Below are 21,509 nucleotides of genomic sequence, written 5' to 3'. Positions count from 1 at the left end.
AAACAACCAGCGAAGCGCTTGGGAACATAACTCAACGTGGAATTTCAAAGTCAGCCGTCCTCTTTCCAATTTGTATCATTACCAGTTAAACTATTTGGCAATAAGAAACAAGCAGGTTGTAACCAAAAAGATTATATCCCTTCCCATTCAAGTTTAAATGCTACATAGGGCAGGCACAGAAACTCAGATGGGCAGCAGCTGCAGCTCCTTACTGTTAGACCACGTACATCAGTTAAATCCAAGTCTTCATTTCCACCTGGATGTTTTCCCAATTGCAACTCTCCCAAACTGTGCAGATGTATCAAGCAAGTCGCATGCCACTTCCGTACAAAATAAAAAAAGAGCCACACGCACAACTTGCTTAAAAGGAAACTATTATCCTCAAGGTCTACCTGTGTTTTGGTGGAGGCTAGGAAAAGGAAAGAGGGCTCTCCAAGAGGAAGTTATCGCATGAAAGTGGACTGGTGGCCCCGCCAAAAATAAACTGGAGTGTGTTTGCAGATCAGCTGTTCCACAGAGCTCACACTCCCTAACGCTACAGAACACCAAAAATTCATAATAGCAATTAATGTGGTGGGGGAAAAAAAAAAAAAAAAACGAAAACCACAAAACAGTACTTGTGATTAGCACACAAACAAGTTTTTTGTACCCCACCAACTCCGCCAGCTAGCAGGTATTTTAAGACAGAAACTGAAAATCTGCAGCGTAAAGGAAAAGACAACATGTAGTTATTATTTCCTAACGGAACATAGAAGGCATAGAAGGGGAGGAAAGGAAAAAAAACACACAACAAATGAAACCCGACAGCCAGAAGGTCTGCCAAAATTATCTTGGAGAGTTACCGCATTGTTTATTTCATCTGGAGCCCAGGGCTGAGATTCGGGAGACACACAGATCCCCTGGTTAAATCATTTTAAACAGCCCTGTCTGTACTTTCCTTTTCCAGATTCCCCACTCTTGCTGGCAAGAGCACGATGCAAACCTCAGTGCCAATGGCTGGAGCTATAGTGATAAAGAAGTCAAGTTACTTAGCTACTATAGCACCTACAAATGGTTTCCAGTAGACCTTCTTTCTTCTTCAGACCCTTTAGTAGCCGTGCACGATACTCAAGCCCACCTCTTACCATCAGTCCTAAAAACCCAGGTTGAAAACAACTCATTTGGATGTGCTTCTTCATCCCTCCTCCGCCTGCCAGCAGGAAACACGACTGGAGAATCTGTTACCTCGCAGGCAGGTGGGGAGATTACCCAAGGTCAGCTGCGCTGGGATGAAGCCTGTATTGCTAAAGAAACGATTTGTTAGCAGTTGTGTTCCCCAAAACACAGCCCTGAAATAAAAAAAAAAAGTCTTTCCCTCCAGCATTTTTTGCAAAAAGACAAAACCTAGTAGCTTGCTTTGATAAAAACCACCAAACACATGTGAAATTAGTATCAGACGTTCAGATAAAAGCCTGTGGACATCACAGGAACTGAACATAACACATGACAAAGTATATAAGAGGAAAGAGGAGCAAAGGGAAATTCATATAAAGATCACATGCTCCAGCCGAGTAAGTTCCTCAAAAACCAGACTTCAGCATATCGCCTTGCTGTCCCCAGCTACTGCTTGATTTTAATGGATGAGCTATCTTAACTGATTTTGGGGTTATTTAACCAGCATTTTTTTCTTGGAACCACCTTCAATTATGAGGCTTTAACACGTGAAATGCTCAGCCATGTAAACACAATTATTTTTCTGTACAGAAAACCTGCCTTAGGACAGCTGTGCTCAAAAGGAGAATTCACAAGCAGCAATACCCTGAGAAGTTATGAATTTCTCTATTGCATTTAGTTTTCTGCAATATTATGTGTGTGTTTGCTGTACCCTGCAGAACAAGAGGTGTTGCATTTCTAGAACCACTACAGGAAAGCAACTATGTAAAACGAACGTCAGAGATTGTCAATTTATTGACAGCATTTAAAAGAGAAACAAACTGCAAAAAAACTCCTGCTTGGCTCCTTCATATAGCTTCCACACCGGGCCGTGTATTTTATGTCTACCTCTTAAGTGACACGAAACCAAACATACGCGGAAAGGATATACTAAAATCTAAGTATTCAGACATATACAGGAGAACGATGACAGCTTTTAGGTAAGTCAGTTCTGTGCCTTAATCAACCTGACGGTATTCCCTTCCCCTCATTACTGTTCTGCAGCCAGCGTAACAAAACAGACAAGATGTCTAATTAGCATAATTTGGTCACTCTGGCTTAGAAAATCCCTAAGTGTTCGCTCATGCAGCTGATTGAATGAGGCTGTCCAAGCATAACCACAAACAGAGAAAAGATGCTGGATATCCAATTTTGTCATTTGATGCTACAAAAGCCAGGACACCGTGATAAAGTTTCCCTCTGCAGGTACTGCGGTGACGGTTATCACCGTGCTAGCGTTGTCCATGCTCTCAGAACAGTTCAAGCTTGGTTTCATAACCAGCTCCCAAAAGAACCGAGTCACGCAGACGTTCACGGTGCTATTTTAGGCACAGGATGGAGAAGAGCAGTGTGAAGATGGGGCGTCACACCCAAGTGCTTTGTGTAAGTAACAATCGATAGCAGCTTCTTACCGTGCTTCACTTAACCGCAGCGCAACGTGGAGTTTGCTGTCCTAACTCCTTGCTCGCAGGGCTGCAACGTGAGCTGTCACTGCCAGGACAAGCACAGGAGAAGCAGAGGCATCGGTCCTCGCCAGCGACCTGCTCTCACTCTAGTTCCTGCAGCGTTGGAGTGAATGGGACAATGCAATGCACTGCTGCTATTGTGCTGGTTAACAGAAGTGACCAGGAATTCAGTCCCCGGTGAACAATGACCCGTACAGAAACGCTACGCTTCTAAATCAGAAGGAGGGGAGAGGTTCTGTACAGTTCTCCCCCCCAAACACCCACAAAATACAATCCAAAAATTAATATTTTTGCAGATCTGGCGTGGCACGAAGAAATACAGCTTCACCTTCCCAGCTGATCGCGCTGTCTGGCACCACGCAGAGTCAGGTGTGAGCCTGATACTAAAACCGAAGAGGTTTTTAGGCTTTCCGAAGTCTGTGCAGGAAAGAATTCAAACACACTTGGCCCACGCAGAAGAGCTTCAAGCCACGCTGTTTGTGTTTGGCTGTATGTTAAAAGCCAGCACCTGAAAAGACCTTCCCTTGCTTCCATCTCCCTCCTTACCCCTCTATTTTTTTCCTTGAACTTTGATTTTCCCATCAGCAATTTCACGACTGAACGCTCCCAGAGGAAGAGCTGGGCCGTGCAGTGCCAAACATGCAAGTTTCCATTTATTGTTCCCCAGAATGAGAGGAAAATGCAGCCTCTCCAAGTACAACACGCTGCTTCAAACAGTACATTTGCCTTCCAGAGTTGAAAAGGAAAGAAATCTGGTTAAAACATGACTTGCAAAAAGAAAGGAAGCGAAAATATGTTAGAAGGCATAAAGCCGTATTGTCAGAGATCGCTTGAAAGGCTGCCAACGCTGCAACTCCCCACAGCTTTTTGGAAATAAATACGCACTAGAAACTCGAAGAATACCTGATATGATTTTTAGCTGCAATACGGTTTCAAGTAGGATTCTGATACCAAAAGCTTTCAAAACTCTCGAGCCCTTCTGTAAGATTTTCAAAGCTTGTGCCAAGCCCAGGCTTCCCTTCAGACATCAGGCAATTGCCTTTGCCCAAAATCACCGAGCAAACCCATCAGAAATTAGCAGCAGAAAATCAAATCTCTTAACATCTTCACCAAGTTATCTAGTTTTTTCCAATGGGGACAGTCCTTAAGTTCAACTGCTAAATGGATTTTCTCCAGTGACTTAGGAGCACTTCAGAGAGACTCAAAGCCTCTCAAATATCACACAACCCCTCGTAGCACGTGTTCATTGGAATGAAAACCACAAAGTACACCTCTAAACGTGATTGTATTTCATGCAAAGAAAGCCTTAATTCAAAATAAGCCTGCTTAGTTTAATTAATGAGCCTGGAGATTGTATTTATCAGCCGGCAGCACACGTTGAAGCAAGCTGTCTTTCACGCCCAGTAAACTCGCTTGCTGTGCAATGCTTTAGGTTGTTAAGCGTGGCTATCAAACTATCACAGCATATAGACATGAGTCAAAAAAATCTACATTCAGGTTTTACAAAGCTTCCATTACACAGCGGCCGGGTCTGTGAGTGCATTTGTCACCTGCTTCAACGGCGTTAATCCAGCTACCTGCTTTATCACAAACCACACGAAAACCCGTACGATTTAAATGTGAAGCTTTTCTTTTTCCTTTCTCAGTAACAGAAAAGCACGGAGAGTCTCTTGAAGCCTCTTGCATTGTTCCCGCTGTATGGCTTTGATAAAGAGGAATGGTAACTTACCCGAGGCCGCGTTTGTTGGCAGCAGGGACAGAGCTCGGAGGCTTCCTTTATCCTCCCTCCCCACTACATGTTTTATGGCCTGTCATGCCAATCTAAGGAAGAGGGTTTCACAACACCAGTCATTTTGTCTAGCATCTAAGAGCTTTTAGAAAGAAGGCAGGAGGAGGGAGGCTGTATTTCTTGGACCTCGTAGCAGTGCTTACCCTGCTTTCTCCCAAATCAAGCCTTCCTTTCAGCCGCCGAGTTAACTGAGGTTCATTCGCTGACGCCAACACAACCAGCTTGTCGAACGGGGATGAACAGAGGCTTCGAGGAGGATGCTAGACACGGTCACACAGCCTGCGTAAAAGCTGATTTCAATTTTCACGACTCAGTGTGCAATAAAACTGAATCCGTTCAATACGCCACTTACCTTTCATACCTGCTCTGTAACCACGCACGGCCCTGTAAAACTACTACCCATCATGTCCTCGACATATTCAGAGGAATTAAAGCTAGACAGATGTTAAAGCAAGACAGGTAAGCTGACCTCGTAACACCAGCCGCACGGTTATACCCCTCACCTTGTGCTTGGCCACCCCAGCTCCTTCTGGCCAAGGCTCTGCTGCTTGCAAACCAGAGCCCCCCGCTCCCTGCGGCACTTCGCTCCAACAGCCCGTAGCCTCTGCCGTTACAAAACACATGTGTAATTCCTAATTTGTGTTTCTCCAGTCTCAGGCTTTTGAGCACTTAGTTCTTAAGATATCTTTCCCTTTTCACAACACAACTTCCCAAGATGATGACCAGACTTACAAGAAAGCCACGTGGTAGCTCCAACAAGAGAAGTATTTCACCATTTACATTATGTGCATAGAAGAGACCCTTCAGTCTCTAAAGCCTATGACATGAAGACGTATTTGGGCAAAAAGTAGTAATTTAAGCAGTGGGACAAATACATGCAGTCAGCAGGTATCATACCCAAAACATCACATTGTATACTCAACCTTATGGTAAGGGGTCTTCTACTTCTAAACCTTTACATCAATAAGCAAATCCAAAATAAAAATTAAAAAATAATAAAAAAAACAACTAAAGGATAAGCAGCTAAAGCTATTTAATATTACTGACCTAAAACTATGTGACAAAGACTTCTGTTTTGTATCGGGTTTGCATCAGGGGACTAAATATTTTACTGAACAATTCTAAAAAATTCCCAGAGTGAAACACAGACAGCAAGGAGCAGCTACGCAAGGCTGCAGCTCAGAAAACAGTTTTCTTTTCACAGAATGACTGGTGCCAAGCAAACAAACCCCCCTCACTTTCAAATAGCAAAGGCTAGAAATTAAAATTCTTTCTAGTTTTTGGTTGTTGGCTAGATAGAAAGTCTGCCAACCTGCACGTCACCTTTCTGCCACGGACAGGGCAACAGCGATACCCCACTGGAGGAGGGAACCCCAAAAGATCAGTGACCATCCTCTATGGTATCAGACCAGTCTGGAGTGCCAGCAGATCAGCACACAACATCAGTAAACAAGCAGGATAAGGTAGAAAAGGGAAAATAATGAAATAATATTGCGTAAACTGCTAGAAAATATCGCTGTGGTTTCAAACAACTCAATGCCCCCTATTTCCCACGTGAGACTCACAGCTGAAGCGAGCGATGTCAAACCAGCATCGCCTTGGGCTGGCACCAGTTATCAGTGGCCTGTCTCCCACTGCAATAAGTAGTCTGCGACGATCAAAAAATACGGTTTCTACCCACATCAGATCCTCAACCGCTTCTAATTAAAACCCTGATAAAACAGAGCACGCTATCCCGAAGCAGCGATTGATGAGATAAGCGTGGTATTTTTGCATTGCTGCCTCTGCGTGCAAGGCCTCCCTTTAATCGCTGGAAATAAGTTATAAAACATGGAGACATTAAAAGAAAAAATTAATGTAAAAACAATTCAATCCAGCCTGTCGCACGAAGCACGTGGGGAGATGAAGCTGGCTTCCCCACAAGTGAAGAAAAGCGCAGCCCAGGAGGATCACGCACACCGCCAAACTCCCGGGCAGAGAATACGAGGTGGGTTATAATAAAGCGCTTTTAAAAACAAGGGATCTGAGCCACGAAAAGTGAGTGTTTACAGGAAGGAACCTGGATCCTACTGCTGTCAAAGCAAAGTCACTTTGAAGTTCTCCACGGCTGCATTGTTCCGACTGCTAAACGGCAAGACAAACTTTCGGGGGGGGGGGGGGGGTCCTCCAAGACTCACAGCTATTTTATAGCTTCAGGGAGAGGTGTCAGCCAGCAGGCAGAATTGTCACGTACTCGCTTCCCTCTGCTGATTCCATGAAGGATTCCAAATCATTGGTTAAGTAGCTCCAAATTACTAAAACATTAACAGCACCTGTGGTCACGCAAGGCAGGCACATCGGGGCAGAGGAATTGTGTCCTCCAAAAAGGGAGAATCCACCCAAGACGACAGAAGATGCTGTTTTCTCCTAGGCAATGCTAAAGGTTGGGGTTGGTCTTCTGTAACTTAAATAAGCACCCCATACATGGAAGTTCAAGGGCGGAAAGGTGCTATTCAGACTCAGTAAAGGCCAAAAAGGGGATGACTTGGCTCAGAAAAGCAGCGCTCAGAGGCACAAGCATGGGCAGCTTACGCCCATCACGTTTGCAGGATGTGCGGTGAAACAGTGGCTACAGACCACAGGTAACACCAGGGGTTTGGAGGGGTATAGGATGCGTACATATATATATACACATCCCCTACAGCAATGGTTCTCATCAGCATGGGGCGTGCAACACACCTCAGGAACCACAGGAGCAGCCCAAACCTGGATATCAGAAAATCGCCAAGATGTTGGGTGAGACAAAGCCCAACCAAGGCGTTCCTCCCAATCCTTGTTCCTTCGACGGGCATCCTTCCCAAAGCCATTCTGAAAAGCTTAGGAGACTATTTACTTCCTTTAAAATTTGGACAACGTACAAACCTCCTGGCCAGCCTCACGCACTGGCTTGGTGTTACAACTACAGCACAGCATTCAACAACTGCCTCCAACCCCTAAAATTAGTAACTGATCTGCAGACAAGAACGTTTCAGCAGGAATGAGATCTGTGCTCCCCGCAACACTACAGAAAGACGACTGCAGTCTTGATGATGCAGCAAAGCAGAAGATAACCTGCAGAAGATCTGGGATATGTGAATACAAACCAATACACAGCATTTTATCTTCTTTTTAAGATAGGAAAGAAAAAGCAGTTGTTTGCTGCTCCTTCACAGACCAAGAAATGGTGCATCATCCCCCTAATAGGGTAAAGTATATGCATAGGAATTAATTCTGCAGAACTTTATTCCTGAAGTAACACAATTGTCCAAAAATGAAGGTGATACCTTACCACAAGGTCAGTGCTGCTCTTTGCTTCCACCATTCATAAGCTATTTCTTTCCTTTCTTGCGAGCAACTGTAAGAAACTGATTTAAATAAGTTGTTGCTTCTCCTGTCATTCCTTCCTATTGCTTTTAAAGGTAACAACGGTCCAGGTATTTGTTTTTGTTACACAGCACACACTACTGGACTAAACACCTTTAAAATACAAAATAAAACAAAATGTCGAAGTTCACAACCAATTCAGAAAACAGCCACTCTGCCGAGTCAGTTCAACCAGGCAGGCGATCCTGAGTGATCTGCTTTGTGTTGAGGCTGCTTCAGCCACCTGGTCAAAAAACAACACCATGACAAAAGCACAAGTCACTCCAAAGTGAGCTTTTAAGAATATTTCGGGGTCCTTCCCCACCTGCCACTCAAACACCTTGAACAGGAGGGTTTGACAACAGGGAAGAAACCCTGTGGTGCCTTCAGATGCACCATCAGGATGGGTTTTCTCGCAACGTTTAGCATGCGGGACGAGAAAAAGGCTACAAAGCAAGTATTGCAAAGGGGAAGCCATAATTTAAATATACTCACTTGGTTTAGCAATTAAAAAGATTCCCTGCAAGCATCAATGGCATGAGGCTCCCATTAGAACAGGCTGCAACGGCTTGGAACTCAGCTAATTCAATGAGGTTTCCTTTCGAGGAAGGACAAAGATCTCCTGCTGTACTCCTATCTTCATCATACATTTTACTTACTGCATTTAAAAGGACTGAATTTTTAAAATAAGTTTTAAAAGGTCTTCACATGGCATGGTTTAAAACACAATTAATTTAGGAATTGCTTCAGTATATGATTTCTGCTCCTGTTTGAGGTCACATAAACAGATAATTTTCAAGCCTGAATATAAACTCGTTATATTTCATTACATTACCGATTAAAAATGTGCTCAAAACCTTCAGTTATAATCTCAATCATAATCATTCGCAAAACAGCAGAGAGATTTAAGTTATGGCCATTTTATTATTATTTTAAATAAACAGATGGGGAAGACAGCAAGAGAGAAACCACTGTTACGTTGTAATTAGTTTCCAGTTGGCCTGGAGGTGCCAGGACGGACTAAGTTATCAAATCAGTTTCTTTTTGATAAAAATTAATTTCATTTTTCTGCAAGGATGGATTTCGTTAACGCACTTCCCCAAAGAATTAAGCTCTTCCTAAGCATTAACCCTGACAATAAACAAGGATTAATGACTTTTGTGCAGCTTGGCAACATTTTTTGAATTTGTTAGAGCCAATAAAATCTTCAGAACAAAATCTGCTGAAATTCACAGCAAATCTAAGGCACAGACCTGAACAAACCCCATGGATTCCTAGATGCTGACCTACCTAACCCGCAGCATCTAAGTGAACATATTCCAATTCCAGCTTCTCCTTTCTAACACGTTGCTCCACAGCCTCTTCATCCTACAAGCTTTTGGAGGTACAGACTTCACCTTTGCAGGTATCAGTACAATGCTCTGCATTAGGATCTAAGCATCTCTGTCCGGGCACTGTGAGCAGCAGCTGCTGCGGGGCAGGCTGCTTTCTTAGTCAGAGGGTGCATTCAGTGCTGCAAACACTGCTAATATGTTATTAGGGAGCATAAAATCCCGTGCAAATCTTCTCAGGAACAGGAAGATGTCTGGCATATTGGCAAGGTTCAAGAATGCAAGCGGCAGTTAATGTTCAAAATGCAAAGTATTTCAATATCCACGATCAAATTGGGCTCTTACATTTTGTTATTAATATCTCCCTCCCTTCTATCGCAAGGTTTGGGGATGCATTCATTCTGGACTAAGATATCTGACCACCTATAACACAAATATTCCTATTATTAGAAAAGACAACTCCATTATAACATGGAGTATGGCAAATTTTGCTAAAGGTTGAAATCTCAGAATTACCTTAGAAGACAGGCATACTGTCTCCTCCTCAGCTGACAACTAACGGAAGGGAAAAAAAAAGAAAAATCTGTGATCATTTAGGGCAAGACGACCGCAGGAATTACCCCAGAGACGCACTGGGGACTGCAAACCCAGCACTGTGAGCCCAGCAGGGCAGTATGGCTTTGCTGCGAGCTGCCTGCACGAAAGCAAACCTTGGCTGCTTGTCGCCCACGTCCAACCCTGACAGCACCACCTGCAATACCGTCGTTACAAATGCAAGCATGTCAAGGAAGCTCGAGAGCTTAATTTAAGGTATTTTTACGAATTATTTCCCAGCTAGTGACTTTCAGAATAATCTACATGCTATTTACATTGGGTGCTAAAGAAGATGATTTTGGAGCAGGTAACTGAATTTAGGAACTGATGGAGGGAAGAAATAGGAAATTTGGTTTTCCCCTCCGGAAACAAAAGCTACTTCCACATTTACTGTGGAAGCAAAAAAACCCCACATTTCTGCGTACTCCCCACATGAAATCTCAGCCTCTGAACATCAGCACTATCTCACATGATATCCACAATACTAAGGCCTGCTCGGGCTCTATTCAAAACCCAGCAGGTCTCACGATGCTTCCTCGGCCAAGTCTGCAGACAACTGAGATGCTGGATCTCTGCCACCGAAGGAACTGCTCACATGATACATGATTAAAAACACCAATGGATCAACGTCCCATCACCATTGCTTAGAAAGGCTGAAACCTTTCCCTTCCTTCAAAGCTTTTTTTTTTTTTTTTCTTGTCCAGGAGCCAAAGCAGCCACAGCTCAGAGACAAGAAACAAACATCACTGAGGCAAAAGCATTCAGCTTGAGCTGGAATTTCTTTGGGTCCCATTCCAGACTGAGGTATCAACTCCTTTTTTATTAAAAAAAAAAAAAAAAAGGAATTCAATGTCTACATTTCATGATCATGACTCACTTTTTAGTTTCTGGATGGATGCAATTAATTATAACTTACCGAGAGGTTAAGACTTCCATCTTTATAATGACCCCTTCCAAATTAACTTACAATTAACTGCATCGCTACAGCCTTGAGAATGAACCTCTCGCTTTCCACATAATTATAGGTACGATTAGACAGGGACAGCTGGTATTTACATAGAGTACTGCCAGCTCGGTCGCCACATCTCTGCAAGGTAGGTGTTTTCTGAAGTCTACCACTCCGAATAAGCTCGCTCCTCAACAGTCCACAAACAACTTCTGGTTTTATTCATGGGCAGAGCTCCACGAGCTGCCCTTGGAGGTGTTCACAAGCCATCTGGACGTGCTCCAGCTCCAGGAGACCTTGCTTGAGCAGGGCGGTTGGACCAGATGACCTCCAGAGGTCCCTGCCAACCCTAACCAGCTCGGACCAGTAACCTTCATCCTTTGGGACGGAATCGGTGCCAGGACCTTACCTGGGAGAGAACAACCCCAGAAACCTCGGCGGGGACTGAGCGCAGAGAAGGAAAACACAGGTGAGGAAATGTTTGATTACAAACCATGCAACATCCTTAGCTCGAGAGCTGACCACCTTTTTCAGGAGAGGCTGTGCCAGGATATACATCCCGTATTACTGAACTGTTTCCCCTTGTGTTGCCTTCAGAGGCGTGCATCCTACATCGGCACGAGGCTGCTCATCGCCAGCAGAGCCTGGGGCAGGGAGGACGCTGCTCTGCCAGCTCCCAGACCCGTGGCGAAGCGCTGCGGCAGTGATTCAGCAGGCAGAAACGTGCTCACCCCGCACCGCTCATAGCCCTGCATTACAACATGAACCCGTCACGGCTCTGCCACCCTGGCGTAATTCTTGTAATTTCTTGCCATTGCTGCAATTGGATTAAATTCTTAGAAGCAGCAAAGAAAGGTATTTTAGTGGTGGCAGGAAGAGATAACAACTCTGTGCAAACTCTGCAGGCAGCAGTTGCACGCTGGAGCAAAGCAAGGATGTAAGGTTTTAGCACGAAGTTACTGCATGACTTACTTGTGGGCAGTGCAGGTACTAAGTTAGCGAGCTTGTAGGCGGTAGAGACGCTTGTAAGTCTCATCTAAGTGGTTTCAGTGGATTAGCAAAGCAACCAGCTAATTGCTTCCTCCCAGAACCATCCCTATTTCTTTCTTCTGCCACGAAGTTTGCATGCGTTTTTTTTTCTTCCTCCACACCTCTAAAGTGTTTTATTTTTCTGCTCGGCACACCGTAAATCTTCCTTCCTGCGGTACCACAGCTGCAAGCTCTGCAAAGTCATCACCTCCAGCTGCATTTTCACAAAGAAACCAGAGCTTTATGGGCTACGAGACGAAGCCTTGCTGGAGACGTGCCAGTCAAAGAGCTCAGAAGAGCAGAGAGCGTTCACGCCAGGAAAAGACTGGGCAGGAGAATAAAACCACTGATATTTCCCTTTTTAATCAGCGTTATTCTCATTAGGTAAATTTTTTTTTTTTTACAAGTACCTTTGTTTCCAAGTATAAATGAAATTCAGATCATAAACATGTATAAATAACACTTAAAAATGCAGAGCTGAAAGGCTCATCACTGAAGGGCTATTCAGATAAACGCCGGGTGGATATCCTATTTCTTCATTTTGTTAATCTGATCAGCACTGTAGAGCTACTTCTGCTGAAGAACAGAACAAAATGCTGGCAAAAGTCTGTGAACCCTGAGGAGAAAGAAAGAAAATTGGATTGTGCTTTGCAAAAGGCTGGAAGTAAGTGGCCTAGCCTAAAAACCTCAGACAATACACATTGACTTGTAGGGTTTCTTTTCAGCACTACCACAATATAGACCCCAAGTTCTGGTCCAACTGAGCTATGTGACCTAATTAGTTACATACCAGCACAAGAAGCTTCCTACATTTAAACCAAAAAAGACAATGCACACCACAAAAATACCCAACCAAGACAAAAAATAAAAACCCCAAACCAAAAACCACCCTCCTGAAGCAATAAAAAACCACCTTCCCCAAACAATAAAACCTTTCTCACATTAGGTATCAACCAAGAAAATGGAAAAAAATGCTAGATTTTAGGGCCTGCAAACGGAAAAAGAAGGAATCTGTGGCGATTATCCTACAGCCAGATAGTGCAGAGCAGAGCTGAGACCCAAATCCCCGAGTGCAGCCCCTGCCCTTATGAGAAGTCCATCCTTCCTCTCCCCAGGCACATTAAAAGTTCAGCTCTCTTCCTTTACATTCATTTGGCTAAAAAACATCACTACTTAACCTGACGGCTTCTGTCCCAAAGGAAAGTTCATCGGCCAATTGTGCTTTGCTTTTTTGTAGGATGGTATGTGCTTATCCAAGCTGTCTTAAAGTTAAATGTACTAACTGAAATGTTGTATCACATATTCCCACAGCACCAAATGCTGAACTCACACCGTAACAGTCCATGGGAAGCCACACTTGATATTATCCAACTTTATCCTGCCCTAGACCAAAAGAACAGATAAAGGGAAGTTATCTTCACGTAAATCAGAACCAGGGGAGAATAGTCTAGTATCTCTATTTAAAAAAATAAATAGGAAAAGGCAACAACAACAACAAATGCTTAGAGTGCCTTTTAGGACGAGGCCACGAGCTGCCCTACCTCTGCTGCTCCCTTCCAGGAGGACAGACATTCCACCCCACGGGGATGGGTGCTGCCCGTGCAAGAGCAGCAGATGCTGCATTCCTGCAGCCCTAGCTCATGGAAAACAAAAACAAAAATACCGACAAGATGTTGATTCATAGAACCAGAGACTGCTTTCTCATCTCCTCCTAGCTCTTTGCCATCTGAAATTAAAATTGGTAAATATCAACTGGAAAAGCAAATCTTGAGGTGCTGCAGCAATTGCAGGTTTCCCTTCTCTTATTGTAAAAGCTTGAAAACGAAGAAGCGGTTTCCTCTGAATTCAGCAGTGTTATTTCCAACCGTGCAGAGCCGTAAGATGATGACTGAACCAGGCTAACCCCTTTAAACGTAATTCAGCATCAGCTGTATGCATCATCTTTTGAACTTCCACCTCTAATTTACCACCACCGCAAAATAATAATAATTTATAGTAATATATAATAGCATATTATTATAATAATAAAGTTACCTCAAATTGATGCACACAACTCCAAAAACTTGTTCAAAGTTCCTCAGGACAATGATGATAAGAGACTAAAAGGTACGAGGTTTCTCCTTTTCTTCACTTCCCATATCAAGACCATAAATAGTTCAGAAAGCAAACCCTGACAGTTTTTGTATTCCATTCTCCAAAACCTAAGGCGTTGAGAAGAGTCAATGTGGTACTGTCTGCCTATGTATTCTAGTTGACCATAAAAGTCAACACCACTAATATCATGAGACTTATTATTTATTATATTTATGATGTATTATTTAACCAGCTTCTCAGAAGACCACCAAAGCTCGGGTTAGCATGGGATGCCAGATACTCAACCTCAACACTCAGATTAGCTTATCCCAAATTAGCTTGAGGGATACATCTACACAAGCTAAACTGACTGCAACAAAGACGGTTACGAAATGTTCAGCATGAACAAAGTTATTCTGGCTACTGCAAAAATATTTTTTCTTGCATATCTCATGAATATATGCATCTGAGATAGAGATTTTGGAGTTTAATCTCTAAAATCCTCAGAAGAAAATTGGTAGGCAAAAAAATAGTTTAAGTAGTTTAGCATGCTTACAAATATGTTTATTTAGGTTCTGCTCTTAAAACTGGTAACTTGACCAGCATGAAAGCATGCAGAACCCATTTTATAGTCTAACCTCATGAAGCATTATTGTTGAAGAGTTGAGAATTAAGAAGGAATAATTCCACAAAAGTGCTCACAGCTGCAGCATCTATTCACAGCACTGCAGGCACACCTGGGGTTTGCCCCCCTACCCGTTCCTTTTTCCTGCAGTGTATGGCCCTATCTTTCTTGATTTGTTAACAGTAAATATGCTTTAAAGCCTTTAAGTCTTCTGTTAACCTATTAAATCAACACAATAAATAAATATTTTGAACTTAAAGCTCAGCTTTCATCATCTATCCAGCATTTTGTTCTGTTCACGCTGTCGGAAGGGCTCAGGACAATTTGCTAGTGTTGCTTCTTTATTTTCATATATTCAGTTTTCACTCCATTTCTACCATTTTGAAGAATTACTACAGTCAAATCAAACATTATGCCCTTTCAAATTATTTTCATAAGAGAGAAACTTACACTGCAGTGAAGTCAAAAAACCCCATTGGGCTAAACCGGAAAACACTGGGTCAGATCCTAATTCCATCGAAACTGAAGTTTGAGCCATACTGCTACCAACTCTTCCCAAAGCCAACGGATCTGTCTGTTCTAACCTGGGCATTTCATTTAACAAGTCAAAAGACAATTAACTCATCATAGTCTCCTTGAAGCTTCAGTGTCCTGACTTTAAAACAGCCTGGCTTTAAGAACTAAACTGTAGATGGTTCTCTCAAAATTGCTGCGAATATTGAGATAAGAGCTCCATTCCAGTGAAATATTTAACATGTTCATTCTTGTAGTTTTGATACGCCACAAAAAGGGCTCTCCTCTCTTTTTTTTTTTATTTTTTCTGCACTCTGGGAACTGACCCTGACTGCTGGTTTGCTACGGGAAGGGATTGCAAATTGCTTTCTATTTGCAGCACAAGTCCACTCCTTAGATAACTCACAATCAGAAGCCTTTGCCAAGTCCAGCGAAGTCTGGTGAAGGACAGGCTGCTTAGCAACTATCAGCATCCACCTCTAAACACTGTCTGCAGGCAGCTCAGCCCTGTTACGGGCACTCCGCAGCTCGCTGCTGTAAAATCCTTCAGTTTAGTGAAGAACTGAGGTTGCAGGCACTTTCCAGCTGTATTAGGTTTTAAGGAAAGGGACCAGAAGTTAGGAATCCGACACAAGTAGGTGGTTATGCTTCACGTCACGTGGCATGTGAGCCAAATGAATTCTTCATCTGTTATGAAAAGTCTTTCCCTTAAGTGCAGGAGGTTGGGACCAATTCTGCCAGATCAGCAGCAACTGAAAGAAGCTTCTCTCATATTCAGCTAAGCAATATAAGGTGGCCAACAACAATTGCTAGTGGTGGTGTGGTTGCCTTTCAAGAGGACACAGCTTGTGTTAAAAGTAGCTTTCACTTACAATATGGGCAGAGTTTATAAATAACAGATAATCCTAATTTACTATGGCTATATCAGCCATAAAAAAAGATAGAAATAAATAGGTGTGACCCGACCGGAGGGCGGGGGACTGTCTTTAAAAATCTGTCAGACTCGCCGTTTTACTTCCTTAAGGAATATAAAATGGGATAAAGTTCTTTTCTAAGTGCACAGACACACGCAAGCTGGAGGTACAGTTCAAAGCTTTGTTAACATTTCAGTTTACACCAAAGATCTGTGGACGGTTTCTGCCTCCCATTCTCACTTCTACTCAGTCAAAGCGCGCGCATTGTGGCAAGTACACTTCCTTGCACGGCCTGCAGTGCAGCAGCCTCCTTCTCTCCCGGCAGAGCTCCTACCTCTCAATTTTGCCCAAGATAAGTATTTCACACAGCAAGCACTCACCTCCTCGTGCAGTGTAATACCACCTCACTTAAACAACCGAGGGCTCAAGAGGTGCACAGTGACAGCACCCTGCAGGCTAGCTGCTTACCCCTGCTCTCCTCCAGGCATCATCCCAATCCTCCATCCGTCCCAGATCCGCTCTGATTTAAGATCCTTCCAGGACAAGCTGCCCTTCAGACTTCCAAGAAAGATGATGATTTCTAGGTACTGCAGCAACTCATCAGACATTTTTATGCAGATAATTTATTTTACATCAGAAGGCATTCTGCAATGAAATGCAGATGACTGGCAGCTGAACGTAGTCCAGCTTTAGTTTGTATATAAAGGAATGTGCTCTGTAATCTAGTTTTATATGGCTTCCTACACAATAAACTCTGTTAATAGACTGAAGATGTAACGGTTTTACCAGGATTTTATTCAACCATTTAAACAACTTTGTCCATTTTCGAAGGTGAGACTTCAGTGTACTTTTCCCTCCTGTTCTAATGTATTTAGGCTGTTCAGTAAGCTGATCAATAAATCGGCTAATCAATAAAAAAATCAATAAATAAATGCAGCAATACTAACGTCAGGGGACTCACCGTAAATAATGATTTTACGGACCAGTGTCATGCTTGAAGTGAAAGTTGCACGCACAGATGCAACAGAGCAGCACAAGCAGAGTCAGCAACACAGGAAAATCTCACGGCACTGCTTTTGCAAACTTGAATTTCCTCCGAGCTGCTCTGCGCCCACAAAGCACCAGTCTGGATGCAGACAGAGGCAGGCTTCCCTTTCTTCTGCATGTCAGCTGGCAGCCTTGGGAATATGCACGCTCTCTCGCCCTCCCCCACAACTTCCTGGAACGTTTCTGCATTACGAAACCTCGCATGGATCTGCTCTCTGCAAGACAAAGCTGAATTAATATCCAACCCCAAAATTTCGTTCTCATTTTGAGCTTTAGATATCAGTACGAACCCTTAATAGGAATAGGGCGAGCGAGTCCCCCTCAGCACCAGGAGGTAACAGGGCCAATTCTGTGCCTAATGCTGCCTCTGCACACTCACATCCCAATCCGATTTGTTCCCATCCCAAGCAGTTTAGCACAGCAGGCATTAATACGATGCCAGGAGCGATGCGGAGAGGCAGAGCAGCATGCGGCGCAGTCAGCTTTCCCCCGTCTTCAAACACGATAATATTTCTTCATTTGAATTGCTTTGCTGTCAAATGGCAGCCACAGCACATCATACAAATGCCCCACCGAGCCCAATATTCAATTTCTGGTTGTGTCCAACAGCTGATACTTCTAAGCAGTGTGTGTGAAACAGCTGGGGACGCATGCACAAAACACTGCCTAGGACGAGGCAGCTCTTCAAGTGGGTCTTACCTAACAGCAGGCAGGGCTACGGTGTGCTTTCAAGAAAATGTGTGTATTGTTCCTTAAATATATACCAGTAATTGCCTCTGGTTTTGGGGGGCAAGGAGTTCTGCAGATTAACTCCGTATATAGCGCTGCATTCATACTTTTACTCCGTTTACTGATTACGCACATTCTTTCCGAAGGCAGAGCAACTGAAGCATGCATCCCCATGCACTCCCACTAACATACAGTATTTTTAAAAGTCGGTATTTCCATTACCCCCGTGGTCAGCTTTTCCAGTCCATATTTACACACACACATCCAAGAATGCAAACATAATCACATCAGCCTTTCCTCTCTGGGCACCTTGAATGTCTGCACGCTGTTCTGGAAGACGTGGGGAGAAACAACTGCACAAGAGCAGCAAAATACTACGACCTAGACAAAAGGATCACAATATTTTTTGCTAACCCATCTTGAAATCGAAGCTTTCGACTACTGTTCCACATATATCAAATATTTTAGTGAATTGTACGAGTGATAATATGCTTCTTCACAAAATTTATTTATAATTGGTTAATTCAAGTTTTTCCACTGGTTGGTGTACAGTTTCCCAAACCTGCGCTCTACCCATTTCTAGATTTTTGGAAATGCAATCTGTTTACGTGCAAGTTTTGCCACTTCGCTGTTCAGGCAGTTCCCATGCGATCAGCTACTCTAAGATTGGTATTTTCCCCAGTTATCAAGCGAGCACAAGATCTGCAATACTCCGCACGGCGAGAGCTGATAAGTCCTAACTGATTTTCAGCTTTCAGTAAGCTTTAAAGAAACTTCGAGCCACGCAAGGCAGTGCAGGAAGCTGAAAGATGGCTTCACCTGTGCTCTGCGTGGACCAAAAGCTGTGTACCTGCTCAGGCAGAGCCACGCAGGAGCTTATCCTGCCTCTCAGCACGCACGCCCTGGCAAGGCGATCCCGAGGCTCCAGGCTGACGGCGAGCAGGGGCAGCTTGCGTGGGCTTGCACAGACGCCGTCTTCTGCCTCTTAGTAGTTGCGCAAAGAATAGGTGAGAGCAGGACCTGATAAGATCCTATTCAGCTCTGAACAGACTTTCTGAGCTTGGCAAAAGCTCTGCGTGCTGAACTCATTATTTCACAGAGTATCTAGGCGTTTTATGAACTTTCCAGTTAGATTAGAACACAAAGGTTGGCTCACAATACATATTTCAACTCCCTGGACCACAGCATTAGTCTTTTGTAATTAGTAAACACTTGCACACCTATTTTTATTGCATTTTTTCTAAATTTAGGGGTTCCATATGGTTATAAGCATTCATTCACTTCACACTTAACCCTTCAAAATGAGTGAACTGATGGCACTAGGTCTTTGAGACTCCCTTATTAGCGTTCTCCAGTACCATTTTTTCCAACATCAAGATCACTGTCTTGGTCCTAATCTTCACTTCTTCAAAAGTCTTGAAAGGTCCCTCAGCTTTGTCAGAGGGAAAAAAACCAAAAAAACCTTTAATCCAAAGATGACCTATGGAAAGATTAACACACTGGACTATCTCATCCTAAATGACGCCTGAACTCCATCATTCACCTGAAATCTGTAATTTATTACTTACTTACTGCATAAGTAGGATTTTTTTAATTGTTCTTTTTCCTAAATTCTATGGATATTGGTTTTATTCTCTTAACAATCTTCAACCTCACTTACAGAGGAACTTCAGAACTTTCTCTTTGCTGAATTATTACTGAATTATAATTGAAGTATTGTTGAATATTAGTAGCCACAACAAGGTAACCACGAAAGGTGATCTTGTTTTAACTGCAAAGAAAGTAGTCCAAAATCATTTGCCCCACAAGTCTTCTTCAGGGCTGTCATTTATCTCAAGAAAAACAGGTGGGGGTGGAATTGAAATGGTATAGAATTTTCTAAATGTATAAAAGTATTCATCTGGAAATAAAACATACCTGGGCTCTATCCAGTTCCTCAAAGCAGAAATCATCAAGCTCAGATTCTGAAAGGCTACAAAGATCCTCAAGTCTGACTACGATACCAGCACACCCCTTCTCAGTTCTCAGGACTCCTTAGAAAACAATCAAATTGATTTTCTGTAGCTCAACTTCACAAGCAAAAAAGTTTAAATCCTGGAACACGTACCTTAAAAGTAAAAAACACATCTGCTTGTGTTTAAATTTACGAAGATATTCAGTTCTTGAAATATCTATTACAATGTACTACTTGAAGATATTAATATAGTTGAAACAGGGAAACCCAGCCTGGTTTAACGTAGTTGTCCACTTCAGTTAGCTGCACTTGTTCCTTTGGAAAGTTTTTTTGGAAACTTTGGAAAGTTCCTTTTGGAAAGTTTTTCCAGCCTTTGGAATCGCTCTGTTCTGTAGAAGTAAAGCATCTACAGTAAGAAGCAAAGCTTCTATAAACCAGAAATAAAGACTAAAGTACACAGAAGTTCCAATTCCTTTCATTTTTAAGCATATTCTCTTAAAAAAAAAAAAAGGCTCAACGTTGGTTTGTTGGGCAGATTTATTAAAGCTTTGTTTTACAAATATCCCAGCTCCTTCACAAGCCTGCTCCGGACCAACACACAGCTGATTTCAAAGCTTTTCATCAACTACACACCAACTACAGTTCTGCCTGCAGTATATAATAAAACTCCTTTTTCTGACCCATCAGAATAGTTCTTTTTAATAGGTTTATTTTGGGAAAGGTAAAATCACAACACAAGCAAATTGATAGTAAAAATATATATATAAATTGAAGAACCTAAAGTAATTAGAGTCTATTTAGATGTTTTTCAAAAGAATTCGTATAAATATTCCAATTGTTGCTGTCAGATTTCTCTCTTCATTTCATAAGTTCAGAGCCTCTTTCAAGCCCTAGCCACCAAGTAACCATGTTCTGAGCAACCTCTGCAGTCACAGTAAATCCTGTGCTGATAAACTTTAGCCCTGACATTTGCAACAGAGAACTACACACGGCAGACAGGTCACGCTGGTGATGTTGCTCGTTTATACCCAATCCCTGGAGGTTCATACATCCTTGAAAAGGGAGATTTTGATTTTAAAAGGTCATTATCTGGGGAAACGTGTGATGAAACTCCAGGCGCTGTGGCAAATCATTGTATAAAAGCAACTGAAGAAAAGGTTGTCCATTTCCAGGCAGCACAATTTTAACTGTAATATGAGAAACCACAACTCAACCAACCCAAGCCCAATATCCCAAGGTTGGTAACAAAGTCTACCCAGCCCAGAGGTCATCCAATTTTAAAATTGATCTTCTGCACAAGATCACTGAAACCAGCGGAGCACTATCAGCGATCGCTCAATACCACAACTGGCTGCATTTCTGTCTCAAGAAAGGTCATTTCTTGGTTAAGGAAAACTAACACAAGGATGCTAGATTTCTGAAGTTGTACAAAAACAAACTTCCTTTTTTGAGAGCAAGTGTTTTACATGCATTTCCTAATCCTCAAGTCCCTAGAGAAATGTGCAAATATTATATTCAGTTTGTAGACACAGAAGAAAAAGAGGCCGATCAGCTGCCACCTGGATCTCCAAATCATTCCTTCATTTTTAATGGAAAATTTGAAGCTGCCAGACTCTTTTTCTGAAGACCTGAAAATGTTTCAACAGCGATTACATCAACACAATTCGCTGCCTCCACAAGTCAGGTCTCACACACCTCAAGCTGGGTATCCATCAAAACATGAAGTGCATAGAAAGTGGATTTTCTGACTTTTTTTTTCCTCCCAGGGTCCTACAGGAAAGCAGATGCAGGTGGGTATATCACTCAGGATCTCCAAAACCTACTTCTTGTCTTTAACTAAGAGATGATGGAGAACATTGTGTCAGGTATTTGCCATTTTAACAGCACTGTCAGCAATATACCTATAACCTATACAACAAATATACCT

At 42.7% G+C, this 21,509-nt stretch overlaps 1 protein-coding gene and 1 long non-coding RNA gene across 6 annotated transcripts in view; both read right to left on the bottom strand.

Annotated features, from left to right (window-relative positions):
- The window catches only part of KIF13B (kinesin family member 13B), a 124,890-nt gene that overhangs the window by 90,640 nt on the left and 12,741 nt on the right, over nt 1–21,509 (bottom strand). The gene's annotated exons all lie outside the window — the stretch shown is intronic.
- On the bottom strand, nt 1,314–19,908 carry LOC308192201. Of its 2 annotated transcripts, XR_013948644.1 has the most exons (6): nt 18,479–19,908; nt 16,814–17,114; nt 15,345–16,410; nt 13,762–13,928; nt 12,906–13,110; nt 1,314–12,343 (listed from the first exon to the last, which is right to left on the bottom strand). It is a non-coding gene; the product is annotated as an uncharacterized lncRNA (long non-coding RNA). The 2 variants fall into 2 exon arrangements; XR_013948645.1 differs by lacking the exon at nt 12,906–13,110.

This window comes from Anser brachyrhynchus (assembly GCF_964034855.1).
Source record: "Anser brachyrhynchus genome assembly, chromosome: 3".
Lineage (NCBI taxonomy): Eukaryota > Metazoa > Chordata > Aves > Anseriformes > Anatidae > Anser > Anser brachyrhynchus.
Note: the sequence above shows the minus strand (reverse complement) of the source record. Positions and strands in the feature narration are given on the sequence as shown.